Source organism: Mauremys reevesii, linkage group 10, assembly GCF_016161935.1.
Source record: "Mauremys reevesii isolate NIE-2019 linkage group 10, ASM1616193v1, whole genome shotgun sequence".
NCBI classification, from domain to species: domain Eukaryota; kingdom Metazoa; phylum Chordata; order Testudines; family Geoemydidae; genus Mauremys; species Mauremys reevesii.
Window position 1 is genome coordinate 50067796 of NC_052632.1, and position 22849 is coordinate 50090644.

A 22849-nucleotide genomic window follows, 5' to 3' on the forward strand; every position below is an offset into this window, starting at 1 on the left:
TACTTAGAGTTAATTAATGTTTAACAAGTTTTATACAAAGTATTTCTTTGAGCAGGCTTCACACAGACACAGCTGGTGGCTTGCAGGTTAGAGGCTAAATGTTGGGAATCACAAATTTACTTCTAACATAAACCTTAAGTTATAAAGTATCAATTAACAATAAATCAATAAATCATTTCTCATATAAACCATGTTTAATATAAACCTTCTTTAATATTCCTACACTCTCATCCCTTCTACTTTTCTCCTTAACCTCTCACTCTCCTCTGGCTCTCTCTTCTTGCAGTACAAGCATGCTTACTTAAGTCTTGCCCATCTTAAAAATAACCAAACAAAATCCTTGACTCCACTTAGGTTTGCCAACCTTCCAGGGCAGTCCTGGAGTCTCCAGGAATTAAAGATTAATCTTTAATGAAATATTATGTCATGTGATGAAACCTCCAGGAATACAGCCAACCAAAATTGGCAACCCTAACTCCACTTGCCTCTCTAACTACCGCCGCTTCTCCCTTTCATCTCTAAGTTCATTGAATGCACTCTTTATAACCACTGTCTGAAGTTCTTTTCCTCCAGTTCTGTTCTAGATCCTCTCCAATCTGGCTCTGCCCCCAGTGCTCCACTGACACCTCTTCCTAGTGGAAGCTCAGAACCAGCATTCCATCTTCATCCTCCTTGACCTGCCAGCTGCCTTCAACACAGATGGCCATGCTTTCCTTCTTGAAATTTTGTCCTCCTGTGTCTTCCACGGCTGTGTCCCCTCCTTGTTCCTTCAGCATGTTCTTTGGAGGCTCTGGCCTGGTCTACACTACGCGTTTAAACCGGTTTTAGGAGCATTAAACTGATTTAACGCCACACCCGTCCACACTAAGAGGCCCTTTATATCGATATAAAGGGTTCTTTAAATCGATTTCTGTACTCCTCCCTAACGAGAGGAGTAGCGCTAATATTGGAATTGCCATATCGGATTAGGGTTAGTGTGGCCGCAAATCGACGGTATTGGCCTCCGGGTGGTATCCCACAGTGCACCACTGACCGCTCTGGACAGCAATCTGAACTCGGATGCAGTGGCCAGGTAGACAGGAAAAGCCCCACAAACTTTGGAATATTTCCTGTTTGCCCAGTGTGGAGCTCCGATCAGCACAGGTGGTGATGGAGTCCGAAATCAAAATCCAAAAAGAGCTACAGCATTGACCGTATGGATGTGATCGCTGTAAGGGCAGGCAAATCTGTTCTATCCGAGCTCCGATACAGAAGACGAAATGCCAAAGCATTTTTAAAAAATCTCCAGACAGACACCATAGCAGGGACTCAGCGCACTGCTGCGTGATAAGCGTAACGGAAAGCCAAAGAATCAAATGGACGCTCATGGAGGGAGGGAGTGGGGACGGACTCAAGCTATCCCACAGTTCCTGCAGTCCCCGAAAAGCATTTGCATTCTTGGATGAGCTCCAAATGCCTGTAGTGTCAAACACATTGTCCGCGGTGGTTCAGGGCATAGCTCATCAATTTACCCCACCCCCCACCCCCAGAAGTAAAAGGGAAAAAAATCCTCTCTTGACTCTTTTAAATGTCACCCCATGTCTACTGAATGCTGCTGATAGATGAGATTCTGCAGTAGCGAGCTGCTGTATCCTCTCCCCCCCTCCTTGGTGGCTGATGGTGCAATATGGCTGATAGCCATTGTCATCATCAGCCTTGTGGCAGAGGGTGCAGTGCAGTAGGACTGCGCTACCATCATCAGCCTTGTGGCAGATTGTATAGTACAGAAGGACTGGTATCTGTCCTCATCATCAGCCCATAAGTAGACGGTGTGGTAGCAGTCTTCATCATAGCAACAGGGGGCTGAGCTCCATCAGCCCCCGCCCTTCATGTGAAAAGAAAAGATTCTGTACTGCCTGGACTATCATAGCAGGATGCTGGGCTCCTGTCCCCCACACTGCTTAATGTCCTGTCTGGACTATCATAGCAGCTGGAGGCTGCCTTCTTCCCCTTATTTTATCTCACTAACAAGTCACTGTTTCTTATTCCTGCATTCTTTATTACTTCATCACACAAGTGGGGGGACACTGCAACGGTAGCCCAGGAAGGCTGGGGGAGGAGGGAATCAACAGGTAGAGTTGTTGCAGGGGCACCCCCTGTGAATGGCATGCAGCTCATCATTCCTGGGGGATCTGACACAGAGCGGCTGTGCTCTCTGGTTCTCTGATACACTGGATCTCTAGTACACTTGCCCCATATTCTAGGCAGGACTGATTCTATTTTTTTGATACCATAAAGGAGGGATTGACTCAGGGAGTCATTCCCAACTTTGGCTTTTGCGCCCCCAGCCGATCTCAGCCAGGGGCACCTATGACAGCAGCAGAGGGTACAGCACAGAAGGACTGGTAACTGTCATCATTGCCAGTTTACAATGGCAAGGTAGACGGTACAGAATGGCTGGTAACCATCTCTGCTATCATGCAAAAGCAAGTGAATGCTGCTGTGTAGCGCTGCTGAATTACCTCTGTCAGCAGCATCTAGTACACATACGGTGACAGTGACAAACGGCAAAACAGGCTGCACGATTGCCATGCTATGGCGTCTGCCAGGGAAATCCAGGGAAAAAGGGCGCGAAATGATTGTCTGCCGTTGCTTTCCCGGAGGAAGGAGCTTTCTATGTGGGTTCCACAGGGCTTTGTTGGTCCCTTTTCCTTCTCCTCCCTCTGCACCTTATCTCTGGTTAATCTCATCTGCTACTTGTTAAATTTACAGACAAACACCTTTGTGCTTTTTCCCAGATTGCTCCTCACACTTGGGAAAAACTCCCCTAAACATCTGCAAAACTAACTCATTATCTTCCATCAAAACCCTCCTTAGAACTCTCCTTTGCCCTGAAACCTGCACAAAACTTGACAATAGGCTGCGGTTGTGCAGAGACCACAGCTGATCATAGACCAACCCAAGTCACAAGGAACAATGGGCCAGTCTGTATCCAGCTGTTGTCTCGTCTTATGCCTTAGATTGAAAGCTCATTGGAGCAGGGACCAGCTTTTTGTTTTGTGTTTGTACAGCCCTTAGCATAATGGGGGCCTGGTCCATGATTAGGACTCAGAGGTGCTATGATAATACAAATAAATGTATTAACATTAATTAATTACAATTAATAATTTGACAGGTAGAAATGAGTCCACAAGATGCAGGGAAGTGAAGAATTGGCCACATGGTTTTAATCAATCCCTTTAACCAAACTCCACCCTGATTTGAACAGTGGCATATTTGAGTTCCTCAACATACAGGGGTAGTCAATAGGTGGACCGCTGGCCAAATCCAGACTACCAGATGCTTTTGAACGGACCCTGAAATCTTTTTATTTACTTACCATCATTATTATTTTCTCTGCAGTCTGGATCTTGACTATACCGTGACCAAGAAATTTGGACCTTGACAAAAAATAAATGACTACTCCTGCTCTACTGAGTCAGTGGCCCAGTTAATCCTTGATGAGTCTAAACTGAGCTTCTCAATTTGTCCTCTTTGCCTCTTGATACCAACAGTGTTAGATTTCCTACCTAGTCCTGGCACTTAGCTTTGACTGGTATTTTCTCCAGGAGCTGGGGGTCTCTTTTCAGAACCACATGGCTGGGCTCCACTGTCAGTTTTCTAAAATGACTCTCGGATTAGTTTTGTGCAATAACAGACACTGCTGTGAAGTGGCTCTTTCCTGCCTGATCTTTACCCTTGTGCCGTTCAGCACTACCACAGATAGATTCTCATCACTCACTCTCCAGCTACAATGGGCCTTGTGGGACCATCCAACAGCCTTAAACAGCATTCTGCAGAGCAAACTGGCCCACCTCACTCCTTCCTTGACACATGACCTCCAGTGCCGGGATGTGCCCAGAGAGGTGGCATGTTGGCAGGAAGCACTGGCCCACCTGTTAGTCCCAAAGGCTCTTACACCAGGGCTATTTCCCTGGGAGAAAATCTGGCTGGTTTCTGGCAATGTAAAGAGTCCACAACACAGCCTGGGATCTGGGCTTGTTTCTGTGATTGGTATTACCCATCCCTCCATTACCGGAATGTCTGAAACAGACGCTTTGCTCTGCTTGGTGAATCACTGGGATGTTCTTAACATGAATATTTAAAACCACACACTAGCAGCCAGTTGGGCTGCAGTGTAGGGATCTAGTGGGTGAAGCGGCTTTATAATGCCCATGTGCTTTCCTTGTAAAATAATCACACGGTAGCTCAGTCTCTGCCAATCAGATCTCAGCTTTCACCCATGCCAGTTGATAAAAACTGTCACTGATCAGGGCAGGAAACAGTTGCCTAGCAACATCTCAGAACTGGCTTTTCCAAAGTAACCTGTATGTGGGTATCACACACTCAGACCCCGGGAGTGATTCCTGGAATGACCTGATCCTAGCCAGAGCACTCCATGCACCATGAGCCTGTGCAGCAAAACCACCACAGGTGATTCTTGTGGGCTGAAGCGGGGGAATCAGCAAGGTCATGGACCTGTTCAGGGGATGATCACAGTCGCTGTTGGCCAAAGCATCACTTGGTCTTTACACAATACCGTAAGAAGCGGAAGAGTCACCAGGGCATGGGGTTCCCAGCACGCGTGGCAGAGGGGATGGGATCACAAAGGGTAAGAAGAGTAAAGAACATTCAGCCAGAGATTCAAGGACAAGGTCCAATGAGCACCAGGTTTCAGGTTAAAGAAGCTATTGGACTTGGCATTGAAGGGGACAAATGCAGAAGGTCCTGACTAAATAATAACGAACATCTGTTTACCTAAGCACATATACTGCACTCATGCCTGTGTTACCTGAGCGAGATTTTAACCTTCAACTTATTGTCTGAACTTTCACTACTAGCCCCATTACAAGTGGGTAAGTGAGGGGGACCAGCAGGAACAGCTCTCAGGTGTACATGAGGGAAGAGAAGCACAAGCCTCATCCGCAGTGGTAGCTGGAAGGAGAAAAATGCAGCACTGATGCCAGGGAGCTATTTGAAAACCTAGATGGAAAATCATTTACCCCTTGAAAGTCAAACCCAAGAATTCTGTGGGTAGGAGCCCAGGATCAACAATCCCCAAATGAAGAGAACCAGGGTCCTGGTGCCCACCCCCGCTTCCCGGGACATGTCCACCAGAAATAGAGGCATTTCGTCACTCCAGAATATGTGTGTGTTAAGCATGTGCCTAACTTGAACACTGATGGCAATAGTCGTGCTTAAGAACCTCACTAGATCAGGGCCATTATCTTCATTACTCTCCAACTTTGGGTTTTCCAGGCCTAGGATTCAGACCCGATTTTGGCTTTGGGAAACACCTCTATTTCTCTTGGCTATATCGCAAGTGTGGGTGAGACACCTAGGCCCTGCTGCCCTTCATTGGATGCTGTTGGTCCTGGGCTTCTGCCCACAGGGTCTATGTGTGCTGCTTCTCACTTTGCAAAGGAGCTGAGACAGCTGTACAAAGGAAGGAAATGCACCACAGACATGACCCTCTGAAACAACGGTATCTGTCAGAGCCTCGCTCTACCCCAGCTCCCGAACAGAAATCCAGACTCACAGGTGTTTACAGGAGATGGAAACACATTGATCAATGGGATGCATCACCTGTAACCAGGTCCACCAGATACTGACTGCCTCACAAAGCTTGTCTGCACTCCAAAAACTGCAGCTGACCCGGTCCTGGTTTGGCCTTGCCTCACTTGCAGCAAAGCCAGTGGCACCCATTGCTGACCCCAGGCTGCTTTAGCACATGTGGGAGAGGCCAGTGCTTTCAGAGCAGGAAAAACCTGGATTCTCTCCCAGCTGTCACTGTGAAGTTCTTGGTGTCCGTGATTGCAGCACAGAGACAACCATAGGATCCCATTTTGTCACCAATTGCCTGTAGTATGTTGAAGGGTGATGCTTGGTTTCTGCGAGGTGCCTGCTATTGGACTAACCAGGATGAAAATTGCCCTGTTTCATAGCAATTTCTCTTTTTTGCCTTTCAGACACTGGTGCCAAAAACTAACCATGCACATTACTACTATTACACAAGTTTCACACCTCCTCTTTTAACAGGGAAAAAGGCAAAGGAGATCGCTGTGAGAGTGTTCAACGCCCCCAGGTAAAGTCCTCAACCTGCCTGCCACAATCCTGAGACTCATAAATATCCCTCTTTGCATAGCTCTTCCCATTGTCATGGTGAGCAATAAACAGCCCCCTTGTTGGCCAGCTCAACAGTGAGGTCAAGGCCTGACTGAGCCATGGAAACTGAATCATAGAATCATAGAATATCAGGGTTGGAAGAGACCTCAGGAGGTCATCTAGTCCAACCCCCTGCTCAAAGCAGGACCAGCCCCAACTAAATCATCCCAGCCAGGGCTTTGTCAAGCCAGGCCTTAAAAACCTTTAAGGATGGAGATTCCACCACCTCCCTAGGTAACCCATTCCAGTGCTTCACCACCCTCCTAGTGAAATAGTGTTTCCTAATATCCAACCTAGACCTCCCCCACTGCAACTTGAGGCCATTGCTCCTTGTTCTGTCATCTGCCACCACTGAGAACAGCTGAGCTCCATCCTCATTGGAACCCCCTTTCAGGTAGTTAAAGGTTGCTTTCAAATCCCCCCTCACTCTTCTCTTCTGCAGGCAAATCAAGCCCAGTTACCTCAGCCTTTCCTCATAACTCATGTGCCCCAGCCCCTTGATCATTTTCGTTGCCCTCCACTGGACTCTCTCCAATTTGTCCACATCCTTTCTGTAGTAGGGGGGCCCAAAACTGGACGCAATACTCCAGGTGTGGCCTCACCAGTGCTGAATAGAGGGGAATAATCACTTCCCTCGATCTGCTGGCAGTGCTCCCAATATGCTGTTAGCCTTCTTGGCAACAAGGGCACACTGCTGACTCATATCCAGTTTCTCATCCACTGTAATCCCCAGGTCCTTTTCTTCAGAACTGCTGCTTATCAAATCGGTCACCAGCTTGTAGCGGTGCATGCGATTCGTCCATCCTAAATGCAGGACTCTGAAGTGACCCCTTCCCTCTTGGAGGGGATCTTTCCAGTCAGGAGTGAAGCTCGTTGGTGGGGCAGCATTGAGTAAACTTGCACAGTGTAGCTGTCCTTGTTCTGTGGCTGAACAGAGGGTTTTCTCTGCAGGGTGTCAACCCAGCAGCTGTCAGCTTTCATCACATTTTTTCAAATTGATAAAATGAAACTAAGAGGCTATTTTTTGTGAATTCTTTCTGTGGTGCTTATCAGGGCCCTGTGTTTGTTCAGGATGCACAGGAGACAGATGTGGCAGGTGAGTAAAACTATTTTCCCTTTTAATCTTTCCTGTTACAGCTCTGTCGCAGGGTGACTGGCCCCTTTAAGAGGGAGTGGGGTCCAGTGCACGTGTGACTGGTCATCTGCCACCCACTAGCACTTAAGAGAAGGCTGTTGGGCTGTATAAAGAGAGAGACCTAAAGGTGTGACAGGCAGAATGGGGCAGAGGAGAGCTGTCTGAGAACGGGAGAGGCAGAGGGAACAGCAGAGAGTTGCCTGAAGGAAGGAGCTGAAGGAGGTAGTTACTGTGAGCTGTGGATGCTGAGTTCTGAGGAAGGCTATAGGGAGGACTGGCTAGAGCTGGGGAACCCTGCTGAATTGCAGACAGGCTTCTGCAGTGGCCCCTGGGGAACGAGGGGAAGACCTGCTGGTTCCTCCTGGTCAGTGTATGTTTGTCCCAGAAGCCAGGGGTTGTTTCTGGAGGGAGGTTCCCCTGAGCAGAGGTAGGGTGAGAAGGTGTGGAGAGAATTGACTTAGGGCAGCAGGAGAAGACTCAGGATCTCTCAGGTGGATGGGCCTGGAGAGGGGGCCCTGGAACAGGGGCTAAAGGAACAATGACTGAGGGGTTCATGACTCCTGGGTAGGTGACTTGGGAATGGTGACCTTGGAATGGGATTGACAAGCTGCTGTGTTGTAACCTTGTTTCACTTTGGGGAGGAACTTGTTTCACCCTGAGGGATCTGAGGACTGTGGCACTGTATATGATTTTAAAGGTTTCAATTTGCTGCTGAGAGAGAATATTCCTTTGCATGGGCAGGTAAAGTGGAAACTGAGGGAGGTTGTGTCTCTGCTGCTGAGGTTAGCCATGGGAGTGTGCCTGTGATGGGTGTTTTCCAGGCAGAGACCTCTTTAAGAGGTGGTTTGCTTTACCATCTCAGAACAAGTCTTGGGGAACTTACTTGGCTGAGTATTTATTTAGGGCTGGGGCCAGCTCCCATTGAAATCATAGAATCATAGAATCATAGAATTCAAGATCAGAAGGGACCATTATGATCATCTAGTCTGACCTCCTGCAAGATGCAGGCCACATTGCCCCATGCTTCGAGGAAGGGGCGAAACCTCCAGGGCCATTGCCAATCTTCCCTGGAGGAACATTCCTTCCCGACCCCAAATATGGCGGTCAGCTGAACCCCGAGCATGCGGGCAAGACTCTCCAGCCAAACCCTCTGGAAAAGGTTGTATCATACCATTGACCCATTGTACTATTTACCAGTGTGGCACTTAATTGACCTATTGACTAAGCCCGTTATCCTATCATACCATCCCCTCCATAAACTTATCTAGCTTAATCTTAAAGTCATGGAGGTCCTTCGCCCCACTGTTTCCCTCGGTAGGCTGTTCCAGTATTGCACTCCCCTGATGGTTAGAAACCATTTCAAGCCTGAATTTCCTGACTGACAGTTTATATCCGTTTGTCCTCGTGTCCACATTAGCACTGAGCTGAAATAATTCTTCTCCTTCCTGGTATTTATCCTCTGATATATTTAAAGAGTGTAATCATATCTCCTCTTATCCTTCCTCAAGTCTCCTTTCATAAGGCCTTCCATTCCTCGGATCATTCTAGTGGCCCTTCTTTGTACCTGTTCTAGTTTGAATTCATCCTTCTTAAACATGGGAGACCAAAACTGCACACAATACTCCAAATGAGGTCTCACTAACGCTTTATATAACGGGACTAGCACCTCCTTATCCCTACTAGAAATACATCACATTGCCTACTCATAGTCATCCTGCGATCAACCAGGACTCCTAGGTCCTTCTCCTCCTCCCAGCTTATAACTAAAGTTCTTGTTAGACATCCCTAAATGCATAACCTTACACTTCTCTCTATTGAATTTCATCCTGTTACTAATACTCCAGTTTACAAGGTCATCTAAATCTCCCTGGAGAATATCCGATCCTCTTCCGAATTGGCAATACCCAACTTGGTGTCATCCTACTCTTGGTTCCCAGGTCAGCAATAAATAGATTGAATAAAATCGCTCCTTATCCACCTCTGGATTTTCATTTCGATCCCCATCTTTTCCAATTTAACCAGTAATTCTTCATGCGGTACCATATCAAACGCCTTACTGAAATCCAGATCTATTAGATCCACCGCATTTCCTTGTCTAAAAATCTGTTACTTTCTCAAAGAAGGAGATCAAGTTGGTTTGGCACGATCTACCTTCGTAAATTTTTCCATGACTTTGCATACTACAGATGTTAGACTAACAGGCCTATAATTCCCGGGTCACTTTTCCCCTTCTTGAATATAGGAACTACATTAGCTAATCTCCAGTCAGTCGGTACAATCCCGAATTGGGATTTATTAAAGATTATGCAATATCCTCGCCAATTCTTAATATTCTAGGATGAAGATTATCCGGCCCCCGATTTTTTCCGTTAAGCTGTTGTTTGGCTTCTACCTCAGATACCGTAATGTCTACCCCCATATCTTCATTCCCATCGGTCCCTCTATCACTATTCTTAGCCCTTAAAGACCGAGGCAAAGTATTTGTTCAGAGATTATCCTAATCTCCCTCCCGTTTAAGTTTTTTAGCGGTCCACTGGCTAAAACCGTTTTGCTATTAGTTTTAATCCCTTCGCTAGGTCCATCTCACCCCCGTTTGCCTTTTTTTCAGCTTCCCCTCCTCTGACTCTGACTCAATAGGGGTAGTTTTCTTTGCTCCCCTCCCCATTTCCACTCCGCCCTCTAAGACGCTTGCTCATCCAGCTCGGGTAAAACTGCAACCCCAGGCGTCATCTGAAATATGTTAGCCCAGTCATTTATTTGGAAACAGATTAGCTCATGATCACTCAGAGCCAGTTGTCCCCCTACAACAATGTCTCAAAAAAGGTCTCTCTACACACCAAATCAAATCTAAAATGGCATCCCCCCTCGTTCATCCTGGCGGTCTATAGCACACCCCCATCACTATCCCGGTGTGAGGCTCTGTTTTTCTTCCAATGTTGATATACGTACAGTGCTACTCCCCACCTTTTACTTTTGCATGTCTTCTTTAAACAGCACACAACCTTCTTCCATACCTGTACTCAGTCATGGCTACCACCACCATGTTTTTGTTATTATTCCGATATTATTTTTCATCCTCGGACCAGGAGCTCCCCTCCCCCCCATTTTTTTACCTAAGCTTCGCATTGGTGTGAACAAACATCCCTTTTTTCCTTCCTGTCTTCCTCTTCTTTTCACCTTTCACCCAGGGACACAGGACACAGTATATGACTTATGACTTCCCCTCCTCACTCCCAATGTGAAAATTTGGCGTGGAGAGCACTAGGACCTCTCCCGACCGTCTCCCCCCAGAAATAAAGGGGAATTTGTCACTGACCTCAATGGGTGCAGCACTGGGCCTTAGTCATTTAGAAGGGATCATGTTTTGGGGCCCAGCCTGTTAGACACAATCAGAGGCAGTGCAGATGGAAAGATCAGTTATATTGGACTCATCTGTGCCCTCCAGGGATCTCCTCAGTGTCATAAGAGAACATAAGAATGGCCATACGGGGTCAGACCAAAGGTCCATCTAGCCCAGTATCCTGTCTTCTGTTCTGACAGTGGCCAATGCCAGATGCCCCAGAGATAATGAACAGAGCAGGTAATCATCAAGGGATCCATTCCCTGTGGCCCATTCCCAGCTTCTGGCAAACAGTTACGACTCCCTCAGTCTCATCTACCCTTGCAGAATGGTAGCAATCCTCCGAGTGTATGAACACTCACTTGTCAGTTTCAGATGCTGGCTAAGATCTGAAAGTGCAAGTCTCCAAAGAACTCCTAATGCTGCTAGAATGTTAACTGCAATGAATGAAATAAATCTGTGCCCTTACACAAATCTTTGGTCTTGAAGAGTATTTCTTCCCTTTTAAGGTACTAACTGGCACAGAGGCTGGAAGCATCATGGAACTAGCAATGGGCTCAGGAGCCTTTTATCACTGGGTTGCCAATTCAAATCCTCATCAAGTCCTCAGATCGCTACCCCTTCCTGCTTCTCCACGTGGGCACCAATGATACTGCCAAGAATGACCTTGAGTGCATCACTGCAGACTATGTGGCTCTGGGAAGAAGGATAAAGGAGTTTGAGGCGCAAGTGGTGTTCTCGTCTATCCTCCCTGTGGCAGGAAAAGGCCCAGGGTAGAGACCGTCGAATCGTGGAAATCAACAAATGGCTACGCAGATGGTGTCAGAGAGAAGGGTTTGGATTCTTTGACCATGGGATGGTCTTCCAAGAAGAAGGATTGCTAGGCAGAGACGGGCTCCATCTCACGAAGAGAGGGAAGAGCATCTTTGCAAGCAGGCTGGCTAACCTAGTGAGGAGGGCTTTAAACTAGGTTCACCGGGGGAAGGAGACCAAAGCCCTGAGGTAAGTGGGGAAGTGGGATTCCGGGAGGAAGCACAAGCAGGAAACTGCAAGAGGGGAGGACTCTTGTCTCAGACCAAGAAAGCGGGACAATCAGCGAGTTATCTTAGGTGCCTATACACAAATGCAAGAAGCCTGGGGAACAAGCAGGGAGAACTAGAAGTCCTGGCACAGTCGAGGAATTATGATGTAATTGGAATAACTGAGACTTGGTGGGATAACTCACATGATTGCATCCGAAGAAGTGGGTATTCACCCACGAAAGCTCATGCTGCAAAACGTCTGTTAGTCTATAAGGTGCCACAGGATTCTTTGTTACTTTCACATGATTGGAGCACTGTCATGGATGGATATAAACTGTTCAGGAAGGACAGGCAGGGCAGAAAAGGTGGGGGAGTTGTGTTGTATGTAAGAGAGCAGTATGACTGCTCAGAGCTCCAGTATGAAACTGCAGAAAAACCTGAGAGTCTCTGGATTAAATTTAGAAGTATGAACAACAAGGGTAATGTCGTGGTGGGAGTCTGCTACAGACCACCGGACCAGGGGGATGAGGTGGACGAGGCTTTCTTCCAGCAACTAACAGAAGTTGCTAGATCACAGGCCCTGGTTCTCATGGGTGACTTTAATCACCCCGATATCTGCTGGGAGAGCAATACAGCAGTGCACAGGCAATCCAGGAAGTTTCTGGAAAGTGTAGGGGACAATTTCCTGGTGCAAGTGCTGGAGGAACCAACTAGGGGAAAAGCTCTTCTTGACCTGTTGCTCACAAACAGGGAAGAAATAGTAGAGGAAGCAATAGTGGATGGGAACCTGGGAGGCAGTGACCATGAGATGGTCGAGTTCAGGATCCTGACACAAGGAAGAAAGGAGAGCAGTAGAACAGATACCCTGGACTTCAGAAAAGCAGACTTTGACTCCCTCAGGGAACTGATGGGCAAGGTCCCCTGGGAGAATAACATGACGGGGAAAGGAGTCGAGGGAAGCTGGCTGTATTTTAAAGAAACCTTATTGAGGTTGCAGGAACAAACCATCCCGATGTGTAGGAAGAAAAGTAAATATGGCAGGCGACCAGCTTGGCTCAACAGTGAAATCCTTGCTCGTCTTAAACACAAAAAAACAGCTTACAAGAAGTGGAAGATTGGACAAATAACCAGGGAGGAGTATAAAAGTATTGCTCAGGCATGCAGGTGTGAAATTAGGAAGGCCAAATCATGCTTGGAGTTGCAGCTAGCCGGAGATGTTAGGAGTAACAAGAAGGGTTTCTTCAGATATGTTAGCAACAAGAAGAAAGTCAAGGAAAGTGTGGGCTCCTTGCTGAATGAGGGAGGGAACCTAGTGACAGAGGATGTGGAGAAAGCTACCGTAGTCAATGCTTTTTTTGCCTCTGTCTTCACAGACAAGGTCAGCTCCCAGACAGCTGCACTCTGCAGCATGGTATGGGGAGGAGGTGACCAGCTCTCTGTGAAGAAAGAAGTAGTTTGGGACCAGGGCCGGCTCCTGGTTTTTTGCCGCCCCAAGCAAAAAATTTTTTGGCTGCCCCCCCCCCCCCGACGACAGCCCCCCCCGCCCCCACCCCCCCCCCACACCCCCCCTGCCCCCCCACTGGGCTCCCCCCAAATGTAGGATCCACATCAGCACACACAACCCTGGCTGTGGTGTGTGGCTGGAGGCTGCTGTGCTGTGCTGGCTGGGGGCTGGGGGGGCTGGGGGGGGGGGGATGCCCGCTGGGCTGGGGGCTGGGGAGGGGAGGGGGGGAGGGAGGGTGTCTGGGTTGTCTGGCTCAGGGGCTGCTCCTCAGGGGGGGGGGGGGGGGGGGGGGGGGGGGTCAGGGGCCTCCACCAGAGCCAGGGGCTCGAGTTGGGGGGGGGGGGGGGGGGGGGGGGGGGGGGAGGGGGGATCAGATCAGAGGGGGGGGGGCAGAGGGGGGGGGGCTGGCTGAGGGATGGGGTCAGGGGGGGGGTCGGGCTGGGAGGCTCTGGGGGGGGGTGGTCAGGGGGGGTGGGGGGTGGGGGGTGGGGGGTCCGGGGGTGGGGGCTGGGGGGCCTGGGGGGGGGGCTGGGGGGGCCCCTGGGGGGGGGGGGTCGGGGGGCTTGGGCGGCGCTCTACAGTAGGCTGCCCCAAGCAGGCAGACGACTCCTGCGCCTTCCCCAGTCCCCGGCGGATCCCCCTCCCGGCATCCTGGGGCGGGCCTGGGGAGCGGTGTCGGCCCGAGCTCCGGCCGGGCCAGGCGGCGCCCAGCGGCCGCCAGCCCGGACGGCGGCCGGGTCATGCCGATGCTCAGCTCCACGGCCCCACGGAGCTGCCCTCCCCATGCCGCGCCCCCGGCCAGCGGCCCAGCCCTGGCCCGCGCCCCCCCCGCCCCTGTTTGGGACTATTTAGAAAAGCTGGACGAGCACAAGTCCATGGGGCCGGATGCGCTGCATCCGAGGGTGCTAAAGGAGTTGGCCGATGAGATTGCAGAGCCATTGGCCATTATCTTTGAAAAATCATGGTGATCGGGGAAGGTCCCAGATGACTGGAAAAAGGCTAATGTAGTGCCCATCTTTAAAAAAGGGAAGAAGGAAGATCCAGGGAACTACAGGCCAGTCAGTCTCACCTCAGTCCCTGGAAAAATCATGGAACAGGTCCTCAAGGAATCAATTCTGAACCACTTAAAGGAGGGGAAAGTGATCAGGAACAGTCAGCATGGAGTCACCAAGGGCAAGTCATGCCTGACTAACCTAATTGCCTTCTATGATGAGATAACCGGCTCTGTGGATGAGGGGAAAGCAGTGGATGTGCTATTTCTGGACTTTAGCAAAGCTTTTGATACAGTCTCCCACAGTATTCTTGCCAGCAAGTTAAAGAAGTATGGGCTGGATGAATGGACGGTAAGGTGGATAGAAAACTGGCTAGATGGTCGGGCTCAACGGGTAGTGATCAATGGTTCCATGTCTAGTTGGCAGCCGGTATCAAGTGGGGTGCCCCAAGGGTCGGTGCTGGGGCCGGTTTTATTCAATATCTTCATTAACGATCTGGAGGATGGTGTGGACTGCACCCTTAGCAAGTTTGCAGATGACACTAAACTGGGAGGAGTGGTTGATACGCTGGAGGGTAGGGATCGGATACAGAGGGACCTAGACAAATTAGAGGATTGGGCCAAAAAAAATATGATGAGGTTCAACAAGGACAAGTGCAGAGTCCTGCACTTAGGATGGAAGAATCCCATGCACTGCTACAGACTAGGGACCGAATGGCTGGGCAGCAGTTCTGCAGAAAAGGACCTAGGGGTTACGGTGGACGAAAAGCTGAATATGAGTCAACAGTGTGCCCTTGTTGCCAAGAAGGCTAATGGCATTTTGGGTTGTATAAGTAGGGGCATTTCCAGCAGATTGAGGGAAGTGATCATTCCCCTCTATTCAGCACTGGTGAGGCCTCATTTGGAGTACTGTGTCCAGTTTTGGGCCCCACACTACAAGAAGGATGTGGATAAATTGGAGAGAGTCCAGCGGAGGGCAACAAAAATGGGATTGTTTAGCCTGCAGAAGAGAAGAATGAGGGGGGATTTGATAGCTGCTTTCAACTACCAGAAAGGGGGTTCCAAAGAGGATGGATCTAGACTGTTCTCAGTGGTAGAAGATGACAGAACAAGGAGTAATGGTCTCAAGTTGCAGAGGGGGAGGTTTAGGTTGGATATTAGGAAAAACTTTTTCACTAGTAGGGTGGTGAAGCACTGGAATGGGTTACCTAGGGAGGTGGTCGAATCTCCTTCCTTAGAGGTTTTTAAGGTCAGGCTTGACAAAGCCCTGGCTGGGATGATTTAGTTGGGGATTGGTCCTGCTTTGAGCCGGGGGTTGGACTAGATGACCTCCTGAGGTCCCTTCCAACCCTGAGATTCTATGATTCTATGATTCTATGAAATCCAGCCCAGGCTGGTAGTGACTGGACATCATTACCATCTCATAGCTGCTTTGGTGGCCTGTGTGAAATGAGTTGTGTGGGGTCTCAGAGTAAGATGATCGGAATTACTATGGGTGCAGAGCTCTGTAACCCAATATAAGCAAGATTTTTTCTTGCCTTTATCTGCACCACAATCTGTGGGACAGACTGTCTGATAGTGGATTATTACCCATGTGATCAGCACCACTCTCCCTGCCCCAGGCTCCACACAGCCCCTCTGGGAGGCTGGGGCTATGCAGTTATGGAGGACAGGCTACGGGCTGCATTGTGGGGCTGCCCATAATTTCCTTCTGTGATGGGTTGCCCACCCCCCCCGGATGCCACCTGATGTAGTGGGTACCACTGAGCCCGGCTGTTCCACCAGTCTGGGCTCCCTTATACTGACCTGCTGAGCCGGGCCCTCAAACCTCCTCCAGCACACACAGGTAGGGACACACCCAGCTGCAGAGACAGACAGACACTGAGATCAGCTCTGCCTGGGAAGACTCAGCTAAGGAATTGCCCAGCACTCAAGTGCACACCCCCTCTGGAGTGTAAACCCAAAATTGTATTGTCTTGTGCTGCACAGAGATCTATACAGTGTAAGCTCACTGAAATTTGCCTCCTCCCTCGACGTGGAGGAAGGTCTGCACAGCTTTTTGCCCCCCAGTTATGAATTCCACCAACTGGTTTTACAGAACACAAAAACAAGCTCATTAACTACAAAGGATAGATTTCAAGTGATTGTAAGGGATAGCAAACAGATCAAAGCAGATTAGGTTGGACATTACAATTAAAATATTGCTCAAGCATGCAGGGGTGTAATCAGGAAGGCCAAAACACAACTGGAGTTGCAGCTAGCAAGGGATGTGAAGGGTAACAAGAAGGGGTTTTACAGGTATGTTAGCAACAAGAAAAAGGTCAGGGAAAGTGTGAGACCCTTAATGAATGGGGGAGGCAACCTAGTGACAGATGATGTGGAAAAAGCTGAAGTACTCAATGCTTTTTTTGCCTCGGTCTTCACAGACAAGATCAGCTCCCACACTGCTCTCCTGGGCAACACAGTATGGGGAGGAGGTGAGCAGCCCTCATTGTGAAAGAACAGGTTAAGAACTATTTAGAAAAGCTGGACAAGCACAAGTCCATGGGTCCATATTTAATGCATCTGAGGGTGCTGAGGGAATTGGCTGATGTGATTGCAGACCCATTGGCCATTATCTTTGAAAACTCATGGCGATCGGGGGAGGTCCCAGATGACTGGAAAAAAGCTAATGTAGTGCCCATCTTTAAAAAAGAGAAGAAGGAGGATCTGGGGAACTACAGGCCAGTCAGCCTCACCTCAGTCCCTGGAAAAATCACGGAGCAGGTCCTCCAGGAAACCATTTTGAAGCACTTGGAGGGGAGGAAGGTGATCAGGAACAGTCAACATGGATTCACCAAGGGCAAGTCATGCCTGACCAACCTGATTGCCTTCTATGATGAGATAACTGGCTCTGTGGATATGGGGAAAGCAGTGGATGTGATATATCTTGACTTTAGCAAAGGTTTTCATACGGTCTCCCACAGTATTCTTGCCAACAAGTTAAAAAAGTATGGATTGGATGAATGGATTATAAGATGGATAGAAAGCCGGCTAGATTGTTGGGCTCAACGGGTAGTGATCAATGGCTCGAAGTCTAGTTGACAGCTGGTATCAAGCGGAGTGCCCCAGGGGTCTGTCCTGGGGCCGGTTTTGTTCAACATCTTTATTAATGATCTGGATGATGGGATGGATTGCACTCTCAGCAAGTTTGCAGATTACACTAAGATGGGGGGAGAAGTAGATACACTGGAGGGTAGGGATAGGATCCAGAGTGACCTAGACAAATTGGAGGATTGGGCCAAAATAAATCTGATGAGGTTCAACAAGGACAAATGCAGAGTCCTGCACTTAGGATGGAAGAATTCCATGCACCGCTACAGGCTAGGGACCGACTGGTTAAGCAGGAGTTCTGCAGAAAAGGACCTAGGGACTATGGTGGACGAGAAGCTAGATATGAGTCAGCAGTGTGCCCTTGTTGCCAAGAAGGCTAACGGCATATTGGGATGCATTAGTAGGACCATTGACAGCAGATCAAGGAAAGTGATTATTCCCCTCTATTCAGCACTGATGAGGCCACATCTGGAGTACTGCGTCCAGTTTTGGGCCCCACACTACAGAAAGGATGTGGACAAATTGGAGAGAGTCCAGTGGAGGGCAACAAAAATGATTAGGGGGCTGGGGCACGTGACTTACGAGGAGACGCTGAGGGAACTGGGGTTATTTAGTCTGCAGAAGAGAAGAATGAGGAGGGATTTGATAGCAACCTTCAACTACCTGAAGGGGGGTTCCAATGAGGAAGGAGCTCGGCTGTCCTCAGTGGTGGCAGATGACAGAACAAGGAGCAATGGTCTCAAGTTGCAGTGGGGGAGGTCTAGTTTGGATATTAGGAAAAACTATTTCACTAGGAAGGTGGTGAAGCACTGGAATGGGTTACCTAGGGAGGTGGTGGAATCTCCATCTTTAGCAGTTTTTAAGGCCCAGCTTGATAAAGCCCTGGCTGGGATGATTTAGTTGGTGTTGGTACTGCTTTAAGCAGGGGGTTGGATTAGATGACCTCCAACCCTAATCTTTTGTGATTCTATGATTAGGAAAAACTTCCTAATTGTCAGAGTGGTTAAGCACTGGAATAAATTGCCTAGGGAGGTTGTGGAATCTCCATCATTGGAGATTTTTCAGAGCAGGGATGGTCTAGATAATATTTAGTTCTGCCATGAGTGCAGGGGACTGGACTCGAGGTCCCTTCCAGTCCTATGATTCTAAGTGAGGTGAAACTAGGGGGTACGCAAGACAAATCGGACGCCTGAAATGGGTACAGTAGTGTGGAAAGGTTGAGAGACACTGAGCTAAGGTAATAATTTAAACTGCTATTACGCTGGTGGGCACTTTTTCTGGCATGAGTGGCTTTTTCCAGTTTAGCTCATGTTGCCTTGGAAGGGGTTTAAACTAAACCGAAAGCCACTCATATTCCAGAATCAGAGCATCCTCTTGGGGGTTGATACCAGGGTGGATAAAAATCAATGATTTAAAAAAAATTAAAAATCTAATTTTTTTGCTTTAAATCGGATTTTTTTGATAAAATACTTTTTGAGGAAAAAACCTATCAAGATAGTTTTAATTAAGATACATTATAGCTCAAAGATATCTCATCATGGAATAGGGATTATAAATTCTAATTCTATACTATGAGACAATATATTCACGCAATGTTTAAGAAAAGTTTTGTAAATGAGTTCCAATAGTTCATGGATTAGGGACCCAATCTTATGGGGCTACAGGGGCTTCTGTATAGATTATTTAGGTTACTCTTTCTACCTACCCAATGGGATTCAGTGCTCAGTCTAGAAGATACCATCAGAGATGCTTAGTTTTGCAGTTCTCAAACTGTGGATTTGTGAATCCAGAGATAACATGCTTGTTAACAGCCAGTAGAAACAAAAGTGAAACTGTTTGAGCAGCATATTCCAGGAGTCTTGAGGTCTTTCTGAGTGTAGCCTTCATTGATTTGAGATCTACCATACCAGTCTCTCACTAGAAGGGAAAACCTATAATGGCAGCAGGCCGTAAAAGAGACCCAGTTTGGGAATATTTTAATGAAGTTCCTCTACCTGTGGGTAAGACAGGCATGCATGCAAAATGCAAACAATGCAACAAAGAAATGCAAGGCCTGGTTACCCGAATGAAACAACATCATGAGAAGTGTTCCTTCTCAGGAGGAAGTTGCATTGAAGATGATGAAAGGAACATGTCTGAACATGCAGGATCTTCAGGTTGGTAAACTTTTTTATTTCATACTTCTTTTTAAAGGACTTTTTTTTGGTACTGCTTTGAGCAGGGGGTTGGACTAGATGACCCCCTGAGGTCCCTTCCCATATTCTATGATTCTATGACTGTCTGTCTTCCTTCTAGACTATTCTTGAATTCTCATGTTTGAGCAAAAAATATAGTTGTTACTCATTTTAGATGCATTTGTGATAAAAAAAATAAATAGTTGAAATAGGCAGGTCTTCCTTTTACAATTTCACCTTTAAAGTAGTACTGAGTGTCAGTGAATGCAATGATCAGAGGGGTAGACGTGTTAGTCTGGATCTGTAAAAAGCGACAAAGAGTCCTGTGGCAAAGTGGGTATTCACCCACGAAAGCTTATGCTCCAATACATCTGTTAGTCTATAAGGTGCCACAGGACTCTTTGTTGCTTTGAATGCAATGAGTAATACTAAATGAGCAGTATGGTAATAATAATTAAATAACTGCATTGACTTATTTTGTTTAGGAGAACCCATCCTCAACGTACAGGATTCTGAAGACTATCTACCTTCAAGATCACCATCATTTTCTATAGTTTCAGAGTTATCTGCCAATGATAGTGTTTCAGTCACATCATGTATGTCACATAGCCACAGTATATTACCTGTAGCAAAAAGAAAAAAAAATCTCCATCATCCAGAAACAACCATAGATAAGTTTGTGAACCAGCAGATTACAAAAAGAGGTAATTGATGAAAAAATTGCCCAGTTTGTTTATACAACAAACTCTCCTTTCTGTATGATTGAGAACAGACACTTCATTAACATGGTTCAGTCATTAAGACCAGGATACAGTCCACCCAACAGAGCAGATGTCACAGGCAAATTGCTGGGTAAAGCGTATGAAAGAGAAATTGAGCAGTGTGCAAAAGGTCTAGAGGGTAAAATTGTTAACCTGAGTCTTGATGGGTGTAGCAATGTCCACAATGATCCTGTTGTATGTGCTTGTGTGACAACAGAAGAAGGGAATGTCTTCCTTACAGAAACAATTGATACATCAGGAAATGCACACACAGCAGAATACTTAAAAGAAGTAGCAGTAAAAGCTATAACAAACTGTGAAAAAAAATGAAAAAGTCTAGTAGGCAGCTTGGTCACAGACAATGCTGCAAATGTATCCAAGATGAGAAGAAATTTTGAAGAGTCCCAAGCTAATAACATACGGTTGCAGTGCTCATTTGATTCACCTCCTAGCCAAAGACTGCAGTGTTCCAGAAATAAAGGCTAATGTTGTTGAAATTGCAAAATACTTCCATAACACCCACTTTGCAGCAGCTGCTCTGAAAAAAGTGGGAGGAACCAAGCTAACTCTCCCACAAGACGGGTGATGGACCTCAGTAGTGGACTGTTTTGAGCATTATATCAAGAACTGGCCTATTCTGATGACAGTTTGTGAACAAAATTGTGAACAAATGGATGCCACCATCACAGCCAAAGTTCTCAACATTGGGTTTAAGAGAAATGTTGAACACATGCTGAATACCCTGAAGCCTATTTCCGTAGCCTTGAACAAAATGCAGGAAAACAGCTGTTTTATTGCTGATGCTGTTGAAATTTGGAAGGAACTGAGTGAGATCTTAAAAAGAGAAATATGCAATGACAGAGTTAAATTACAAGCATTAAAAAAATGAATGGGACAAGCACTATCTCAGCACATTTTATTGCAAATATTCTCAATACTCGGTACAAGGGTCAAACCTTAACTACTGAAGAAGAGGAGTTGGCTATGACATGGACATCCAGCAATCATCCCTCCATAATGCCAACTATAATCAACTTCAGAGGATGAACCATTCAAGACATATGTGTTTGCTGATGATGTTTTAAAGAAAGTCACACCTGTGAACTGGTAGAAGTCACTTAAGCACTTGGATTCAGAGACTGTTGAAGTGATGATCAGAGCAGAAGCTTCTTCTGCCAGTGTAGAAAGAATATTTTCTTCCTTTGGACTAATTCAGTCCAAACTGAGAAATCGTTTGGGACCTGAAAAAGCAGGAAAGCTTGGTTTTCTTTTCCAGATTATGAAGAAACATGAAAATGAAGGTGAAGATGACTTTTAGCTGCAGAAACCAATATTTTAAGTTTCTCATGTTGACCTGACTGACATAGTCAATTTAATTTTTTTAAAAATATTTCATTTAACTATTTTAGTTAAAAACAATGTTAACAGAAACAAACCTCATTTTAAAAAACCTGAATGTTTAACTAAATTCAAAAATTCATATGCTTGTTTTGTTAAAATATTATATGTTTGCTGTTGAAGAAAAAAAATCCAGAATATATAACGTTGTTTTAGTTAAATAAAACAATTTAAATATCTGTCTGGTGATGTTCTCCTCCTAATACAACATGGCAAGAAAATCCTCCAAGTATTAATGATTAACCTGTTGAATAGTTCACCTCCCAATGCCTTCATAAATATCTGCTTCAATTACCTTTGGTAAATGAAATAACCAAACAATCATTCATTTTCTGATATAGCTGTAAAACTAATCTGAAAAGTTTTCAAAATAAATCACTTAAAAAATGTTCAGTGTGTACCTTCTAAAAATGAAACCTACATCTCTCTGAGTTGTGAAGACTATGGATTAAGGTTATACCAACATGCACTTTTATGTAGAAAGCCATGATTAAATCGAGTCTTCCTGACTAGTGATTTAAATCAAATCCACCCTGGTTGATACTAGTAAAACTTTCCCAAGTAGTCAAGCCCTTATAGACTACTGACTTTTAATAGGAAAGGCTGAGCCTCAGGGTCTCTGAAATGTTGTGAGACCTTTGTAAGCTATAGTTTTGTAGAGGATTAAAATGCTTTAAATGGGCATTGCGGACGAGATGGGTTCTGTGTATTTTGTATGGTATCTAGAGCACAGGGTGCTTTTATAAACTGGAAAATGAATCCAAGAAGGAAAGTGGGAACAGTTTTCTTAGTAAAAAGGAGCTGTTATTCCCTCTTCCCTCCCTTCTCCATTTACTATACTGCTACCATCTTCATTTAAAGCTTTTCTTTAGTGCTATACAGATATTACACCACTCATCTCCCATACTCAACAGCATATAAAAACCAAAAGGTTCACGTTACATTGGAATAATTATTGACATTATTGTTACTGCAGGAGACACAGAATTACTTTCTAGAAAACACCACTCGGGAGGTAGTGATCAAAAAAGAGAAAGACTTCTTATCTTAAGAGGTTGTTGCTATAACTTCAGACAGCAGAAGAGAGAATCACCTAATGTAGGGTCAGTACAACTGTTATAATGGACACTCTTTGAACGTTGCCTGTGTCAAATGAAAAAATACATCTTAAAACTCTGCCTCTGGTTCTTTTTTTATTAAATGATAACAACTCTTTTGATTGGGACCAATACAATGCTCCCTCTGGCT